General features: G+C 55.8%; 1 protein-coding gene and 1 long non-coding RNA gene across 6 annotated transcripts in view; one reads left to right on the plus strand and one right to left on the minus strand.

Moving 5' to 3' along the window:
* The window catches only part of LOC119713057 (latent-transforming growth factor beta-binding protein 4-like), a 104,558-nt gene that overhangs the window by 85,250 nt on the left and 6,296 nt on the right, over nucleotides 1-13,012 (minus strand). The window lies entirely within an intron of this gene.
* LOC140000393 (uncharacterized) lies at nucleotides 10,056-10,929 on the plus strand. Its single transcript, XR_011805533.1, has 3 exons — nucleotides 10,056-10,177; nucleotides 10,453-10,542; nucleotides 10,629-10,929. It is a non-coding gene; the product is annotated as an uncharacterized lncRNA (long non-coding RNA).

A 13,012-nucleotide genomic window follows, 5' to 3' on the forward strand; every position in this document is an offset into this window, starting at 1 on the left:
CAGTGGGACACCACTAGTGACTGGCCTCCAGCTGCATTTAGCTCCATTCACCACAGCAATTTGGACCTGGCCACCCAGACAGTTTTCGACCCATTGATGCATACATCCATCCAGGCCTTGAGCCGCCAGTTCCTCTGGGAGAATGCTGTGGGAAATGGTTTCAAAAGCCTTACTGAGGTCTAGGTAGACCACGTCCACAGCCTTCCCCTTGTCCACTGAAAGCATAACCTTATCTTCAAAGGGGATCAGATTTGCCAAGCAGGACCTGGCGTTGATAAACTCATGATGACTGGGCCTGCTCACCTGCTTGTCCTGGAAGCGTTGCGGGATGGTACTCAAGACAATCTGCTCCATGAGCTTCCCCAGCACCAAGATCAGACTGACAGGCCTGTAGTTCCCCGGATCCTCCTTCCGGCCCTTCTTGTAGACAGACGTCACGTTTGCTAGTCACCGGGTGACTGGGACCTCCCCTGATAGCCAGGACTGCTGGTCAGTGATGGAAAGCAGCTTGGAGAGCACTTCAGCCAGCTCCCTCAGTAACAACGGGTGGATGCCATCTAGCCCCCTAGACTTGTGCACATCTGAGTGCAGTAGCAGTTTTCTCAACATTTCCTCATGAGAGCTTCATTCTGCTGAAGGTCCTTATCTACCAGCTCAGAGGGCTGAGTACTAGGGGAACAACTGGTCTTGCTGCTAAACACTGAGGTAAAGAATGCATTAAGTACCTCAGCCTTTTCCACATCTCTTCTACTTCTGTTTTCCCACATCCAATAAAGGATGAAGATTCTCTTTTCCCTCCCCTCCCCTCCCCTCCCTTCCCCTCTGCTCTCCTTTCATTATAAAAACCTTTCTTATTGTCTCTGACAGCAATAGATAGATTGATCTCCGCTAGGGTCTGGCCCTTCCAATTTTGTCCTTGCCCACCCTAACAACATTTAGGACACAGCTTCAGACAAAATGACAGCATACATGAGAAGCACAGAAAAGGTGGAATCTGGCAGCCTTCCATCCACCAGCCTTCTGTGAGTCTGTGCTGCAATTCTGTTCAACTGGTTACTCCTCTACTGTCCACAATATCTACTAACACCTCATTGATGCTATCTTGTGAGAGACAGCACAATCAGGGGGAGCCATCTTCTTGCAGAAATTAACAGATGAAAGAATGGAGCATCTGCCCAGGGGAACCTTGAGAAACTGCAGGATTTTGCCTACAGAAACCTCTTGACATTTACAAGAAGAAAAGCCTCATCCTGCACCAGAGGAAGAGGAACCCCACACATCAGGGCAGACTGGGACCCTGCTGAGTGAGCAGTGCCCAGGAGGAGGAGGGCCTGGGCACCACGAGGGATGCCATACGAGCTCACCAGGAGCTCACCAGGAACCAGGCCAACTTCCTACAGAGCTGCCTTATGAGGAGCATGGCCACCAAGAAAATGTAAGTTACCATGCTCGGCTCCGATCTGATGAGACACCACACAGCCAGCAGGGAAAGAGGTGCAGGTCTGTGAATCTCTTGGACAGCCTGGTGTGGAGAGGAGCAAGCACACTGGAAAGGCTGAAAGTCCCAACAGGCCTGAGGTCTGTGTGTCAATGGCTAGGGCTCTTGTCTCCGACAGCGAGGCCTATGAGGAGGCAGCTTCTTGTTAAAGCACCAGGGTCTCATTGCCTCCTCACCAGCCATGAACCAGGCAGGAGTCGTACCCTTCTCCTGCACTGGGCCATGGACATCCCCATCTCCTACTGCCCAGGAAGAGCCCTGAGCTCCTGTGTGAAGGGAAAGGATCTCCCTTCCCAGGAGCCTGGGGTCAAAGCCTGTTTTTCAATACATCAGTGTCACCTTCACATTTGTCTACCTGTCCTCACTGCCTCCAGTGTTCTGCTCTAATGAGCTCCAAGGGAGGCTGTGTCAGTGCCAGCAGAGTCCCCCCTCAGGGGGACACTGCAGGAAACTTGCATCTGCCTTGGATTTCTTGAGAGATTTCTTCAACGCACTCTCAGTGCCTGAGGTTCATGGGCTCATCGCCAAAGCCCCCAGAGGGCTGATTCCAATGCCTCTGCTGCTGATCTGGGCTGGGCTCCTGGGACAGGGAGAGCTCCTGGCAAGAGGGCCCTGGTGCAGAGAGACAGCTCTGCCCAGGAGCAGCTCCTCTGCACAGCGCAGAAGGGCTGGGGGCTCTGACCCCCATGGGGAGAGGAGAGGAGAGAGGGGTTGGAGGCAGTTGGGAGTGGGAGGGTGCTGAGAGCTGCCTGCAGGAGAAACCTGCACAGCCCTTGACAAGGTAAGTCTCTGGCTGCAGGGCCATGCAGCTGCAGCTCCTGGAAGGGTCTCGTGCTGGGTCTTGTTTCTGGGAGGGCGGTGGGCAATGCAGTAGGCTGTGAGAGTCCTGCTGGATTGCACTGCGAGGTGAGGAAGTCTGGCAGAAGCCCCTTGGAGTGGCCTAAGCCAGGTGCCCCTGACACCCTAGAAGCCTCGAACACCCTGCTGGTGATGCAGGGCTCTCTGTCAGCTGCCCCATAGCTCCTGCTGCATGGAGGTGCCCCTTGGCAGGGCCCTGGTGGTGGCAGGGTGCTGCAGGGCAGCGCTGAGCACAGCCGCATGGGATGGGGTCTGTGAGCACAGGCGGGGGAAAGAAGAGTTTGGCCAAGATCAGCAGGAACAGAGTGGCCAAGAATCCTCTAGGTACAGCATGTTGTGTGCCTGGGATACTGGAATACCCCAGCGTGTGGATATTCACCTGTCTGTGGGGTGTTTTCCTGGGCTTCAGGCTGCTCTCCAGCAGGATGCAGCTCTCTCGTGGCATCCTTGTGGCATCCAGGCGTCCCAAGGAGAAGACACCTCCTTGCTAAGGCCATGTCCGTGCTGCTGGATGTCTGTCTGTGGGCAGCTGGAGTGAGGCCTCGGCAGCCCTGGCTAGGGGGGAAGAGCTGAGATCCTGCTCAGGCCCCCAAGGCCAAGGTAAGGATTCTGTCCAGCCTCACTCGGACTGGGGCTTCTCTGTTCTCAGCTGTCTCCGTTTTTTTCTCAGCGTAACACGAGTATGATCGGTGTCCTAAGCATTACAGGGGGAATTATAAGAAAATACAGCAAATAAAATCTCTCTTGCTCTACAGTGTGGTCGGATGAGTTGTTTGCAAAAAGACTGCATGGCTCATTGATCTGACAAGTGGACTGCACTTGAGTTTCCCCCACGGTCCTGCTTCCCTCCTGCTGCACAGCAGGAAGGACTCCTCTGGAGCCCACAGCAGCCCCTGCTCCCAGTGTCACACACAGCCAGCACCACCCAGAGCTCAAGCAAGAGAGCTGCAGAAAGCTGCGGGCTTTCCAGGAGATGAAATAGGTTTTCCTCATTGAAGTCTGTTCTATTTTTTTTTTCTCCTCTTCAAAGATACCTGTGTCCAAAGTCAGCAAATGCCCAACAGCAGCTCTGTGAGCGAGTTCCTCCTGCTGGCATTCGCAGACACGCGCGAGCTGCGGCTCCTGCACTTCGTGCTCTTCCTGGGCATCTCCCTGGCTGCCCTCCTGGGCAACGGCCTCATCCTCACCGCCGTAGCCTGCGACCACCGCCTCCACACCCCCATGTACTTCTTCCTCCTCAACCTCGCCCTTCTCGACCTGGGCTGCATCTCCACCACTCTGCCCAAAGGCATGGCCAATGCCCTCTCGGACACCAGGGCCATCTCTTAGCACGGGTGTGCTGCACAGGTCTGCTTTTTTGTCTTCTTGGTCGGAGCAGAGTATTCCCTCCTCACCGTCATGGCCTACGACCGCTACGTTGCCATCTGCAAGCCCCTGCACTACGGGAGCCTCCTGGGCAGCAGAGCTTGTGCCCAGATGGCAGCAGCTGCCTGGGGCAGTGGCTTTCTCAATGCTGTCCTGCACACAGCCAATACATTTTCCCTGTCCCTCTGCCTTGGAAACGCAGTGGCCCAGTTCTTCTGTGAGATCCCCCAGATCCTCAAGCTCTCCTGCTCAGATGCCTACCTCAGGGAAGTTGCTGTACTCTTATTTACTCTTTCTTTAATCTTTGCTTGTTTTGTTTTCATTATGTTGTCCTATATACGGATTTTCAGGGCTGTGCTGAGGATTCCCTCTGAGAAGGACCAGCACAAAGCCTTTTCCACGTGCCTCCCTCATCTGGTTGTGGTCTCTCTGACTGTCAGCACTGGCATGTTTGCCTACCTGAAGCCCCCCTCCATCTCCTCTCCATCCCTGGACCTGTTGGTGGCCGTTCTATTCTCGGTGGTGGCTCCAGCAGTGAACCCCTTCATCTACAGCATGAGGAACAAGGACCTCAAGAATGCCTTGTGGAAACTGATGACTTGATTTGCTTCGGAAACAATAATTTCACAGTCTGTTTCTGCAGATTACTCAGAATATCACTTACACAGAGCAACCTATATTCCCTTTTTTGTTGTTTTTGTGTGTGTGAGTGTGTATTTTTAGTACTGGTATTACTTAGTTTTGTGTTTTGTTTTGTTTTGTTTTGTTTGTTTCAGGTTAGGTTGCCCAATAAAATGTCATTTTTGTCCCACTCCCAATTCTGTACGTGTGTTTAGTGTATGTACTGAGTCTCTGTCCATGTGGAATTATGGTCTCTGTGAACTTTTAACGAAATAAAACAGCCTACACTGCCTTCTTTGTCTGATGTCCTTCCTCTGAGACCTGGTCTGGCTCTGCTGGGGCAGTGCCCATTTGCAGAGGAAAAGAGTCCCATTCCAGCAGCACAGCCAGGGAGCACCAGCGCTTGGGGCATGCCAAGCTGCTCTCTTGCCTCTGCCGCCCTCTCCTGCTGGTGGGGCCAGGCCCGGCTGCTCCTGGAGCTTGGTGCCAGTGCTGTTGTGGGGCTGTGCTGGGACTGCTGGCAGGTTAATGTTTCTTGCAGAGGGAATTAGCATCTGCCAGCAGAGTCCAGGGTATTGGCCGGAGCAGCATGAGCCCATAAAACAGGTGGAGCCCGCAGAGCATGAGCCTGTGCAAGGTGAATTTAGCAGAGCTCAAGTGCTCAAGCTGCTGCCAACAGGCAGAGGAGAGCTCTGCAGCCCCACGACACGCAGTAGCCCCAGCAAAGGAGGCTGGTGACTGATTCCTTGCAGCCTTGGGCAATGACAGTGACCCCATGAGCTGGGTCTGCCTCCCAGCCTGCCCAGCATGGCCCTGCAGAGTGTCCCCGTGCCCTGGGCACCACAGCCCCCTTGCTCTGCAGAGCAGCACCGCCAGCTCGGGCTGGGGCAGGGGCTGGGAGGGCGCTTCCCAGAGTGTCTTCTAGGCCAGCTTCAGGCACACAACATCTGCATGTCAGAGTGATCTTTGCTGTGTGCAAGGAGCTGAGAGACCAACAACAGTCATGGGGCTGGAACATTGCCTGCAAGGTCCCACCTGCCCTAGCACCTCCCAGAACTGGCACGGAACTGGTTCACATGCATCAGAGGGTCTGGGAGCCCAGCAGCAGTGCCATGGGCTTGAAGGATCACAATCAGATCACTTCTACCTGGGCAGGTCCTAGGCCAAAAAGGGGGTGTTTTGTAGGTATGATATTATGAGGCGGTGGTGCCTCAGAAACTCTAAGTCCAGCAGGAAGTGAATGGCTGTTAAATGGCCTTTGAGGTGGCTTCTTGGAGAAATAGCTGGCAGCTCATCCCTTGACTCCTGGCTGGGATCTATGCCATTAGGCTCATATCTGCAAAAGTACCTGAAAGGCAAGCAGAAGGCACTTGCTGTGCCTGTAGTTTGTGAGATCCGCTCTTTCCGAGTACCTGGTAGGCCCCATAAAGGAAGAGGTCTTGGATAGGGCTTGTCATGTCAGAGGTGTCAGCTTTTCCCTGAAGTCATCCTTCAGGACTGCTTTCAGTTTTCAACACAGAGGGGGCCACTGCCTCCAAGATGGCTGGGGTAAAACGGACCATGCACGAGGGCCTGGAAAAAGTTACCCTGGCTGCATAGGAGCCATTCTATATCCAAAAGCTGGAGGCAGGAAACAAATTTTTAGGGTGGTACGGAGCTGCAGGGCACATTGTGCAGGGTGTTCCTGCAGCCTTTATGTTCTTTTCCATCCTGTCTTCGGTGCTGCGTCTGTCTTAAGAAAGGAGTAGCCAACAGAGGTAAGACAGACACTGTGAGATCATGAAAGCCATCAGAAAACTACCCCTAAGAAGATGACTGATATGGGGAGGTCAGAAGAAGCCTGGCCAGGAGAAATGTGAGATTTGGGAGAGAGAAGAGGCCAGCAGGAATCAATGATTTCTGGGAGGCTAGAAGGTTCAGGCAATGTTGATTCTGCTGTAGCACTGACTTAAAAGAGTCATGTAAAGACCTTGCCCTATTTTAACCAGCAACATTAATCCTTAAACCTAAATGCTACTGTACACACTGTCAGGAATCCACTACTCTAATGCCTGACCTCAACGCATCCCTTGAAGCCAAAATTCATCACATAGCCCCTTCCCCTTGTTTTTACTCTCTTAATCACTCTGATCCCTGACCTTAACACTAGCATTAAAATGCTCTTTTTAACCCTAGGAAACTGCCTGAGAGACCTAAACAAAACCCTAAACCACAAAGCTTGTCCATACCCTAAACACAGACCTGATACCCACGTAAGAATACCAAAACATTCCCATTCAAACTTTGCTTGATCTTTAACCCAGTAAGGTGGGCCCTAGTCCCTAGTCATATACATGAACACCTAACACCCAAAACCCCTGTTCCTGTGCATTAACCTCCTCACCTTCAGCCCCTCTACTAAGCCTTAACTTTAGGCCCGTCATCCCTTGGGACAGGGCAGGAACCATGAGGTTGCTCTGCAGTCATGGCACTCAAAGCTGAATGTGAGGGGCCATGGATCTCATCAGATTGTGGGCCACAAGGAGGAGACGGAGGAGAATGCTCTGATGAGCTCAGCTCTGCCTCAGGATCTCCTGCACCAGCAGGGGAGTGTGACTGTGGCAGTGACTGTAAGGTCACTTCTGTCCCTGCAGAAGATAGGGCAGCAGCAGGATCATGTCACAGAAAGGGACTGAGAGGTCACTTCAGTCTGTAGGTGGCAGGTCACCCTTGACTTAGAGCTGGGATCGGTACTTTTCGGCTGACATCTGCCAGTGGCCCTGGTAGGCCAGCAAAAGGCACCTGGCTGGCATGCTGACTGTGGGATCCCCTCTGCCTACATACCCAGGAGGACCCATGCAGAAAGAAGGCCCACATATGGGTTGTCCTGTCCCTTCTGCTTGAGTCCATGACTGGACAGCAGCAGGCCCATGGCTTGGAAGATGCTGGTGCGGTGACTTCTGTCTGGTTGGCTGACAGGCCGCAAGGAGCCTGATGGATTGGGATGCCTACTTTAGGAGGGGGTTCCACCCTGATGGAGCTTTCTTTTGTAGTAGAAAAGAGTAGGAGAGAAAAAACTGCCACAAAGTGCACTTTGGAATGTTGGTGCTGGCCACGAGGAGGAAGAACTGTCCCTCAGAGTGTCGTGCTGCGTTGCCAGAGGTCACCCAAAGAGCGTCTGTGATCAGAGCATGGCTTTGTGTGAGAAGGAGCAGCTGGGGAGGGTTGATGAGACACTGGTGAAATGATGGAAATGCTGGGATGAGAGCAAGGTGGTGAACAGAGACGGGTGTCTACAGTCCTCAAAGAAATAGGTGAAAGTCATCAAAGTCAACAAAGTGCTCTGCCGGGCACTGCCCAGCCCAGCCCGGCCCCTGCCCACCTCTCCCCACCACCCTGCCCTCTCTCCAGCCCAGCCCAGCCCAGCAGCCCAGGCTGGGCTGGCCCCAGGGCAATGCCCTCCACAGGCTGCTGCAGGGCTCTGGGCACGGCCACCCCAGCCCCAGCCCCTCACAAGGCACCGCAGCTGCTGGGACAAAGTGTGGTGGTTTCACTCAGGTGGGCAGCCGAGCTCCACCACAACCGCTCTCTCACTGCCCCTCTCCTCAAAGAGGAAGGGGGAGAAAATACAACACAGAGAACTCGAGGTTTGAGATGAGAAAGGTTTAATTAAATGGAAAGGGAATGGGGAGGAAAAAAAAAAAGAAACAAAAGAAACAATCAGTCCGCGCGGGAGCACGGAGAGAGGGAAAAAAAAATTATTCTCTACTTCCCATCAACGAGCGGTGTTCAGCCACGTCCTGGGAAGCAGGGCCTGAGGGTCCGAGCCACGGCTGCGCTCGCGTCAGGCAGCACCCTGGGGTGTCACCAAGTGACGTCACAATGGGTGCCCACCCAGCCCAGGCGCGTGTCACAGTGGCACCCATTGTGACGTCACTTGGTGACACCCCAGGGCTCCGCCTTATAAGAGCGCAGCCGTGGCTCGGACCCTCAGTGTCGGTGCACGGCAGTGACGGACAGGGCAGGAGCACAGGGCCTTCGAGGAGTCCCCGAGCATAGCCCACGTCCCACAATGCCGCAACCGCCCGCCCAGAGGAGCCGCCGGTTTCTATCTGAGAACTCTCCCTCTCCAGAGGCTCCTTCTGAAGGGGATGAGGAGGGAGGCATGCCCCCCAGGCAGCCCAGGCTGGCCTGGCAGGAGACCTGGTCTTCTAGGGGCAGCAACCGGCCAGCAGAGGACAGCTTGCTGGCAGAGGACAGAACCCCAGTCGAGGCCTTTTTCCTGGAAGAGGACAGCAGCCTGGCAGAGGCCATTTTGCTGGCAGAGGCCATTGCTCAGGCAGCGGGCAGCAGCCAGGTAGAGGAGAGCCAGGACGACGTACAGTGGCTGGATCCCAGTGAGTCAGGGTCTTCGGGATGGGGTGGGGAGGGTTGGGGACACAGAGACCCCTGCCTGACTCCAGGACTCCTTCCCTGGGTAAAGCGGCGCTTGGGCTGACGGGGCCGAGCTTCCTCCGCAGCACCACAGAATGCCAGGACGCTTCGGGCTGGGGGGGACCTCGGCGATCACGATGCTTCCCCCCAGCCCAGGCTGCCCAAAGCCCACCCAGCCTGGCCGTGGGCAGTGCCAGGGAGGGGGCACCGCAGCCTGCGCCAAGGCCTCACTGCCCTGGGCGTGAAGGAGAGAAATCCCTGCCTGTCCAAAAGAAACCTGCCCTCTTTGAGGTTAAAGGTGTCACCCCTTGTCCTGTCGCTGCAGTCCATGATGAAGATCCCCCCCCAGCTTTCCTGGAGGCCCCTTTGGGCACGGGGAGGCCGCAGCGAGGTCCCCCCGCAGCCTTCTCCAGGCTCCACAAGCCCAGCTCCCTCAGCCTCTCTTCCCAGCGGAGCTGCTGCAGCCTCTGGGCATCCCCGCGGCCTCCCCACGGCCTTCTGGGGCTGGGGCCCTTCCTCTCCTCACCCCTGCATTCAGCCCCTCTCTGCAGCACTCTTTGCTTTCCTCCTTTCCAGGTAAGGCATGGAAACTGTGCAGAGACAAGGCCGTGGAATTCATCAGGGCGTATGTCAGAGGCACAGAAAAGGTAATGGCAGCCGCTTGCATCACAGCTGTGCTCCTGGCGCTGCCCTCCAGGGGTCCCACACAGCCCCAGACCCCTCAAGGCTTTGGTCCTGCTGGCCGTGGGTGTCCCCCTAATGCTCTGTTGGTGTCTTTGTGGCTGCCAGGACGACGAGGAGCAGAAGATGCTGTTCCTCAGCAAAATCTGCGATCTGTGCAGATGTGTCACAGAGAGGGGTGTGCCAATGAACTTGCATGACTTCTGCTGCCAAACTAACCTGGTGGAGAACATCATGGTGAGAGGATGCGCAGCGGGCTGGGGAAGGGGCAAGGCCCCCCGGCACCAGCCCCCTGGGAGGCGAGGGCTGGGGCAGCGCTGGCTCTGCTGCTGCTGGGTGCCGGCGGCTCCAAGGTCTCATCCTGCTTGTGCTCTGCAGGCGCTGCTGGAAAAGGAGCCCATGGACAGCTTGCGCACAGCATTCCGGCAGAAGGCCATGGAGACTGTCGCCCTCCTCAGGTGCGTGCCCAGCCCCTGGTGGCAATGTCCTGGTGGCCCTGAAGCTGGCAGGGAGGCTGCCCGTCCCTCCCAGGGATGCCTGGCCAAGGGAGGTCCGTGTCCTCCTTCATAAGCCTCGAGGCACTGCGTCCAACAGGCTCCTCTCTCTCTCTCCTTCAGCAACACCGTACCAACAGCACTGCGTGGCAAAAAGGAGAGACTCCTGCATGTGTGCTGCAAGAGCATCTTCTTTCTGCCTCCCGAGTCAGATGTGCCAGAGACAGAAGGAGCGCTCTACACCAAGGTATGTGCTGGGTGAGGTACCGGCACCCCCAGTCCTGCTGAGCTGCTGCCTTGCTTCCCCGTGCTGACACAACCAAAGACCAGTGCAGGGCCGGGGCCCAGATTTGCTTTCCCAGCCTCACCCCTTCCCCGACCTGATCTTGTGCTGCAGGAGGTCTGCACGCAGTGGCTTTTTAGCCCCAAAGCCACCCCTGAACTCCCGAGGGGCTCAGAGCCAGCTCCTGGGGGTGAGGAGGGCCACAGAAATAATTCGATGCTCTTCTGTCCTCCCTGCAGACTATGAAAGCCATGGACACCATGCTGGTGGCCTTCGTACTCAACTGTCCAAAGACCAGTTTCAGCACAGAGTTGGAGAATATCTTGGAGGTTTGGCATTTGCAAAGAATTTCCAAAGAATCCTCTCAGGTCTCATTTGCAGACCACTGTCAACCCAGCAACTTCTCTCCTCGCAGGCGCTGCTGTACTTTGCCCTCTCCAAAAACCCAGCTGTGTGTGAGAGAGCTGTGAGGAGGATTGAGAGGCTGGGTGATTTCATCATCAGTTATTTTTTGAGCGAGGTAAGGCACAAGGAACCCTCCACCCTTTCCTGCATCCCAGAGCATCCTGCCACTCAGGGGTGCCTGTGAGGCAAGCCTCGATGCACGTGAGTGCCTCAGAACCGTGAATCGAGGGTCTTCGTCCCTTCTTCGCCCCTGCTCTTCCCTCCCCAGGCCCTGCTATCTCAGGGGCTGGCTCTGCCTCCACTAAGCCCTTTGTCTCTCCTCCCTTCCTCACCCAGAACTCAGATGACTATGAAAAATACAAGCACAGCCACGATGATTCCAGAGAGCTCTACATCCCCATCCTGGGACAGCTGCTGGGCCACCTCTTGCTTTTCAGCAATAGCAATGATTCCTTTGGATACGCAGCTTTGGATGCTCTTTTTCGCTTCTACAAAATCGTCAGAGAAGGAAGAGGTAAGAAGGTGTGGTGGGCACTGTCCGTCTGCACACAGACAGCTACTGATTTGTCTACTTGTTTTCCCCAAGTATTGTGAAGGTTTATTCTTTTGCTTGGTGGAGGCTGCCCACGGAATTCTGCCAGGTTCCCTGGCCTCCTCTGCTCCTCACAGCAGCTTCCCGCAGCATTCTGGCTATCGTTTTCCGCAGAAGCTAGACGCTCACCTGCCGTCCAGGAGCAGTTCTCTGCTGCTGTCCTTCCCAACCCTCCCCAGATCACCTACCACGCTGTTTTGTGGTGTCCCCCAGTCTAAGCCATCAATCGATGAGCACTTCCCAAACCGCATCTTCCCCGAGGAGTGAACAGCAGAGCCAGCCGTGCATCACCAGGGATGGTGACGCCCTCCAGAATGCTCCCTGACTGTTTGCTCCCTGCCGTCTTAAAGGCAGGTGTCAGGGGGCTTCCTGCACATCCTGACCCCGAGCAGAAGGGGGTCTGTGACACGCTGCTACCCCCACGGCACCCAACGCCATTGCTTCTCCTCCTTCTGCATCATCCCTGAGGTCCCTCTTGCTCCCAGCACTCCTCACCTTGTGCTTTACATCCCTGCCCACCACTCTCCTCGCCGTGGGTCTGAGCCTCCCTCCTCAGCCATTCCTAGTGAAAGAGCTTTTCACCATTTGGCAAGCTTGTTGGCAAAGATGCTCTTCCCTACTGACTCTTCGCTGTTTCCCCCTGTTTAGAATGCATATTGAGAGAGGACATGGTAAATTATGCAGAGAGACACAAGAATTTGGAGGACACAGCATACCCGTTTTCTACAACATCAACTCCGTGTGAAATTGCCAAGGTAATGAGCTCTGGCCTTGCTGGGGATCTTGTCCGCAGCATCAGCAGGCATCTCGTGTGAGCAAAGGGGTCCAGAACCGGTGGGGCTGGCACGGCCTCACTCGCCCTGCTGAGAGGGTTCCTCTTGTCCCCAGGCTGGGGCTATGCGAAGGCTGCTCCCCTGTGTCCCGGCAGCAGCTCCAGCCCTCCTGGCCACCAGCAAGCCCTGGTTACCTGCAGGGCCAGCACTCTGGCCCCATATGCCCCATCCTCACCCCTTCCCCCGAGGGCCCTCTCTCCAGAGCTGCCCTTGCTGCTCAGCTAAGCAGCACCCTTGGGACACTCAGTGAGGCATGTCTTCGCTCCTCCTTCTTCCCACAGCGGTTTGGAGGATACCTCTTCCCTGCTGAGAGGCTGAAAATCATCCTCACAGCCCTTGAAGCTTTACAAGACTCCAGCATCCATGACAAGCAGGGGGCCTGCAGCGTGCTGGACGCAGCCTTGAAGGACCCTTTCTACTGGCTGACAGATGTAAGTGGCCTGTGGCCATGGCCCTGCCCTTGAGCTCTTCCAGGCGTTGTTCCTCTCTCCTTCCCTGCCTCCCTCCCTGCCTCCCTCGCACATCGGGGTCTCTTGGGCTCCAGAAGCCACCTGAAGCCAGCAGAGAGCAATGGAAGGGGCCAAAGTTTGAGTGGCAGCTGTGGCAATGGCTGCGGTCTGCTGGCAACACCATTCCCACTTTGTCCCCCAAGGTGCCAACGATCATGGAGTGCATCAGGAGAAACCTGGGCAGCATCCACACAGCATCGGCGCGGCAGTGCCTGGACTCCCTGCTTCTCAGGCTGACCAACATGATGCCCAGGAGAGAAGTCGAGAACCTGCTGCAGTTCTCTCCGCCACGTGACAGGTCCTGGCCTTAACATCCTTGTGGGCTTGTTCCGCGTCGGGAGATGCACCTGGAGACTCTCTGCTTGCCACACCAATGGCAAAGGGCAGGACATCCCCAAGGAGCACAGCCCTCCTTCCCACCAATGTGTTCCAGCCCTACTGGGCCAGCCAGGGCTGCAGC

The sequence above is a fragment of the Anas platyrhynchos genome, chromosome 33, assembly GCF_047663525.1.
Source record: "Anas platyrhynchos isolate ZD024472 breed Pekin duck chromosome 33, IASCAAS_PekinDuck_T2T, whole genome shotgun sequence".
NCBI classification, from domain to species: Eukaryota; Metazoa; Chordata; class Aves; order Anseriformes; family Anatidae; genus Anas; species Anas platyrhynchos.